The sequence below is a fragment of the Mercenaria mercenaria genome, chromosome 16, assembly GCF_021730395.1.
Source record: "Mercenaria mercenaria strain notata chromosome 16, MADL_Memer_1, whole genome shotgun sequence".
Classification (NCBI taxonomy): domain Eukaryota; kingdom Metazoa; phylum Mollusca; class Bivalvia; order Venerida; family Veneridae; genus Mercenaria; species Mercenaria mercenaria.
Genome location: NC_069376.1, coordinates 68,459,625 through 68,465,737, shown reverse-complemented (window position 1 = coordinate 68,465,737; position 6,113 = coordinate 68,459,625). Strand labels below are relative to the sequence as shown.

General features: G+C 33.7%; 1 protein-coding gene across 1 annotated transcript in view; it reads left to right on the top strand.

Annotated features, from left to right (window-relative positions):
- The first annotated feature begins 411 nt into the window (after window positions 1–411).
- Window positions 412–6,113, top strand: part of LOC123540730 (uncharacterized) — a 50,236-nt gene continuing 44,534 nt past the window's right edge. Inside the window, exon 1 of the mRNA XM_053527334.1 lies at window positions 412–472. The gene's annotated coding sequence lies outside the window, so the exon portion shown is untranslated. The remainder of the gene's footprint in view (window positions 473–6,113) is intronic.

The window sequence follows — 6,113 nt, the reverse complement described above, 5'->3', positions numbered from 1 at the left end:
ACTCAATTTCATTAAACGGTCAGTAAATGATCTATAACATACAACTGAAATATTCGCCAATTAAGTGTCTTTTTTAAAAAATTCACCTAAAGGCCACGCCCATTTATTAGAAATTTACCAAAGAATATTTTAGTATAAACATGTCGCAATTTTTATGCAATCACCCTAAAATTTAGGTTTGATTATAATCATTATTTTAATTGCAAAAAAAAAAGGCACGCGGCAATATAAGGGTACATTGATTACACCTCTTTCTATTATATATAAATAACACCTAAGAAGCGGGTGTCACCAGGTATTATAATACGTGGCGATTTGTCAAGCCTTTCCAGCAGGTGCTTGTATACGTTGGCTAGAGATATTGATAATTTTCTCATATTTCAATACCTTTGGCAGAAAACTATTTTGCCACTACGTGTCGCACGCTTTTCATATCTGAGAAAGCTCTTGTGATACACAGAGGCATTACAAGGTATATATTCTTTTTTTATATTTGTACTTTATAGTATAATTAAAATGTATATTTTATTTCATTTCATGTTCTCATAAATCTCTGTTTTGAGGTGTAAACAGAAACTCACCAAAACCATGATATTTAAACTAACTTTAGTTTAACCAAGGATTCATCGGGTTGCAGATAAAATCGGGAGCTTTCTTATTTTTGCAGTTTTATATTTGTACTCTTCAAAAAAAATGTTTTTGCTATCATTTGGGAAAACAAATTCTGATAAGTATAAATTGATTTACTGCGAAATGATTTCTTGTCAATAAGTAAGCGGAGCGGAATGATATGTTTTTACCACTGAGAAAAGTTATTTGCATTTTTAATCAGTTTGTTTTTGCTAATTTGTTTTCTTCTTTTCTTTTCTTGCACACGTTGGCGTAACCTTCATATATTTATGATGGATCAAAACCAAAGAGAAATCGGAATGTTAAACAGTATTAAAATACTCCCTTTTTACTGATTTCAAGTAACCGTCTGTTGGGTTCAATTACTTGTAAAAATGCATTTTATTATTATACCTATATTAATTCTGCAAAAGATCGGCTTGTATTTCACAATTAAATATGAACAGGCAGAAAAAAACCCGTATCGTACCTTTTAAATTTCGTTTTGTTCCTTCCGTATTGTATGCTGCCGAACTACTTTCATTAATATGCATGACCTGACACAATTCTATATACAGCGCACAAAAATATCGTCACTTAGTTCCATTTTAATATCGATACAAATTGAAGATTTCGTTCAATAACAAAACAACAAACAAAAATATAGAGGTATATAATAAAAGGGTAATTATAACAGTAGCTCGATCTGGGATTTTGTATTCGGCTCTCGTGGATTTTGCAAGGTCGGATCACACTTGGTGCTTGCGCGCCTCGTGAGATCCGATCTGGCATAATCCACTCGAGCCGAATACAGCATCCCAGATCGAGCTACTGCTATAATAACCCTATTATATTGACCAAATTGGGTGTTAAATTAGCATTACCCGTTTTCCAGAGTAATAATGAGGTACATTAACGATTTTTTTTGCCGAAGAAAACTGAGATAATTAAAAAAAAAAAAAAAGAAAACAAACATAAGGCCTATTTCAACCTTGTTTCAGAAAGTATTATCATTTTGCATTTTTAATGGGAATCCGGGTTGATTTGATTTAGCGACCGGCAACTAATAGCCAGCCCGCACCCTAATAGAACGGCGTCTAACTAAGTCATTGAATTTCATACTTATGATTAATAGACTATACTAGAATCTGACCGCCTAAATGGACCAAGTTTATGGTAGAATTCAGTCATATGTACCTTCAAAGATAAATGAGCCGCACCATGAGAAAACCAACATAGTGCATTTGCGACCAGCATGGATCCAGACCAGCCTGCGCATCCGCGCAGTCTAGTGAGGATCGATGCTGTTCGCTTTCAAAGCCTATTGCAATTAGAGAAACCGTTAGCGAACAGTATGGATCCTGACCAGACTGCGCGGATGCACAGGCTGGTCTGGATCCATGCTGGTCGCACATGCACTATGTTGGTTTTCTCATGGTGCGGCTCAAATATCCTGCCACATTACATACATGTATTTTCTCCGTACCATTCCTGTACCGTATGCGGAAACACAAGAAAAGTATGTTATATATAAATGAATGTCGTGTTTTTATTATTTTCTCAATAATAAGTTAAAACTGAAGTAAAAATAAGATCAGTGAAAACTAAAGATGAGCTGCAGTAAAAATTTGGCTTAAACATTTAAAATGTCTACTAACGGCCAGCAATAAATTACGAAGATTATATGTGCAGATGATTTCACTCATATGTGACACTGCAGTACTAAATTGTTTTAAATTATTCATTGACTTACTAAATATCTCAAATCATCCGCAGTCTAAGTGTACTTTTGTATATTTTGACATTTAAGGTAGTTCTGCACGTTTGATAAACCGGAAGTGATGGCGTAACGTCATTTATCCGGAAAACGTAGAATAAAGCCTGGATTCGGCGTACGGAAATGACAATCATTTTATGAATTATTTGAAATATGTGAGGAAATTTATTGCAATGGCACTGTTGCTATATTTCTAAAGTCAAAATATGATATTAAAACATAATATTATGACACGTTAAAATAGTCAAAATAATGTCTTGAAATTAGCATGAAATGTCCGGTTCACTTTAATCATGGTCAAATATCTAAAAAATAAGCACACGGACCTATACATTTTATTTCACCAAAATATAAGCCATGTGTTCATTTACAACTGTGAGAAATTTCATAAAAATCTACATTGTAGGAAAATTTCTGTTTGCAAAAATGTTATGAAAGTAGTGATATTCCAATAGACTCCCATTATGAAATATTGCGTTTCAAATCAGTCTAGCAAAAAATCAAGCACACGACCCTGTCTTTTTTATTTGCTGAATTTTCTAGGTATATTCTGAAGTTTTGAAAAATCAGAGTTTAATCAAGTTCTACATTGTAACTAAGCTTGTTTATATGTCAGTGTTATCATTATTTTTTTGTTTTATACTGTATCTGTCTTTAAGATAATATATGTATGTGCACTTTGGCGCTCAAAAGTTATTTATGTTCCCTTCACTTTTCCAAACGTATTTGGAGCGGCTATATCTTCCGGCCGTATAAAGTAAATTAAAGATATATACTTGAACATTTTATCTTAATGCAAACATAATACTTGCATAAGAATATGGAAGACCTTCAAAATAATGAAATGACCCATTAGAAAAAAAAATGGAAGAGCTTTTCTGAAACGAATGATTATATACCGTAAGCCGTCAATTTATTATATTTATCTAATGTGGTTTAAATTTTATTTCAACAAATTTTATTTAAATTCCTCTATTTATCTAATGTATTTCTAAACGTTGTTATTGATTTACGTGGACTTATTATTCTTTAATTTATAGAAATTCAAAGAATGTGTATGTAAGCACTTTTTATCGGCTGCTGTGAAATGCAGTGTATCAGATTTATTGTTGTTATTAATTTTTGTGCCTTTGATGTCCATTCTTACTGGAAAGAGGAAATAAATTATACTCTTTTCCTTCATTAAAATATTATAATGTTTCTGACCAGCTAGACGTTTATACTGTATTTCTTGTTACTCTGAGAAGATATAATTTTTAGAATTCGTTTAACTCGTTAAAACTAATGAGACGGTACCAGAAAAATGTTTCAGTTTTAACAGCTGAAAAAAATATTATAAATAATAATTTATACTATATTCATTCATTCTATATATGAGCCGCGCCATGGGAAAACCAACATACTTGCATTTGCGACCAGCATGGATCCAGACCAGCCTGCGCATCCGCGCAGTCTGGTCAGGACCCATGCTGTTCGCCTAACAGTTTCGCAATAGGCTTTGAAAGCGAACAGCATGGATCCTGGCCAGACTGTGCGGATGCGTAGGCTGGTCTGGATCCATGCTGGTCGCAAATGCACTATGTTAGCTTTCTCATGGCGCGGCTCATATATGAAAATAAAGTTAAGAAGAACATATAGTCGGCGATAGTAAACGAATGTGTTATATGTTTCTAGTGTTGAGAAGTGGCCAGTTCGTGAAACATTCATCCATATTTAAATTCACATTAAAGGGGAAACTCATGCGTTTTTACGCGATCCTTTAGATGAAGATATCTATGGGACGTCAAACACAGAAACACTGACGTTAAAATTATTTAATTTGTGTTGGTTTTTTAAAATCACATGAAGCTGTTTGGTCGAATTCCTACATGCCAGACAGGATTTTCTTGTGTTTTCACCTGTGCTGGAAAAAAAACGCGTCTTACATAACGGATGTCATGCTGTATATGCATACATTCACTCGTTAAAGTAATAAAATAGTTCTAAAAAAGAAAAAAAAAATGTTTGATTTATTCTATTTCTTCTATTATTGAAGGAAAATATTTAATCAGTGTTTGTAGGTGCAGCCGGTTGGAAATATTGGGCCTTCAGGTAACTGTTTTTGCGGTATCCGGCAGACATGAAAATTTCTCTGGAATTGCATCTTCAGCCTGATCCAAATAATATAAACTTTATTCATATTAGATCTAAATATAATTTGAATCATTTAGATATTCCATAACCGGTCTTTATCTTGGGCTATTTGCGACTCGTTTGGGATATCCGTATAAGTCATACTAAAACTTTTACAGTTGTACCTCGGTTAATGTAGGGACAACGCAAGCTTTTCCGTGTTATAACAGCTGCAGAATTACGAGGGATTGGTTGGTGCCCGAACCCGGTAGGGCAAGGGTACCAACGTATCCCGAGGGATTCTGAAGATTTTGTAATATGAAATGAACATTCGTTAACGCTATTCTAGCATAAAACGTGTAATAACCGAGAAATGAATATAGTGTATCGCATTGTCACGAACGCTCATATAAAAGGGGTGTTTCAGAAGCACGTGAGCGTGAGAATCTCTCTGTTAACACACGATTCCTCTCCTGTTAAAACATCCCCGAAAAGTGACATGGACAGCACCTTTTAAAAAAATTAACAATAATAAATGCATTTCAGTCATTGATAAGATAATAATTCTAACCTATATATTGAGCCTTAATAATTTTGAAATATGTCATATTAAAACGGTATCTAAAGTAACATGTTATCGTGTTATTGTTAAGTTTCCATTATTTAAATTAAATTCTAGTATGCTTGTCTCTTTTAAAACACTCTTACGCTAGAATGACGTCACGTTAACGTGCGGTGACGTCAAAATTTTGTTGCGACCAAGAAAGAGCGCTTCTATATTCTATCTAGTGTTTGAGATTAAGGGCATATTAGTATCGAAATAACTTATAGCACAAGCGTGCTTTAACACTACTTTTACGCTCGGGTGGTAATACGTCGTTCAAATAATTTCACTCGGGCTGCGCCCTCGTGAAATTATTACGCCCGACGTATAACCACCCACCGTGCATAAATAGTGTTAAAGCACTCTTTTGCTATAAATTGTTTCTGAAAAAAAACAACAACATTGATATCAATAAAATCTAAGGTAGTTCTGCACGTTTGTTAAACCAGAAGAAATGGCGTAATGTCGTTTATCCAGATAACGTAGAATAAAGCCTGGACTCAGTGTACGGAAATGAAAATCTTTTTTATGAATTAATTTTGACGTATGAATAAATGAAGAAAAAAACAATAAGGCAACTTTCTGTCTAAGGATAAAATATGATATGAAAAGGTTTGAAACATCAAATAATTCCAAATTATGTCTTAAAATCGGCGTGTAATGTGCGGTTCTATTTAATCATGGGCAAATATCTCAAAAACAAGCCCACGTACCGATGCATTTTATCACACCATAATAAAGATCATATATCTATTTAAGATTGTGAGAAGTTTCATCAAAATCTACATTGTAGAAAAAAATCTATTCGCGAAAATGTTTTCCAAAATTGTGATTTTCCCACAGACGCCCATTATGAAAACTTGTGCGAGGTCCAAATTTTCAGGCACACGGCACTATCGTTATTTTATTGCCGCATTTCCTAAGTATATTCTAAACATATGAAAAATCAGCGTTTAATCAAATTCTACATTGTAGAAAAATTTTTGATCCGAAACGTGCAGAACTACCTTC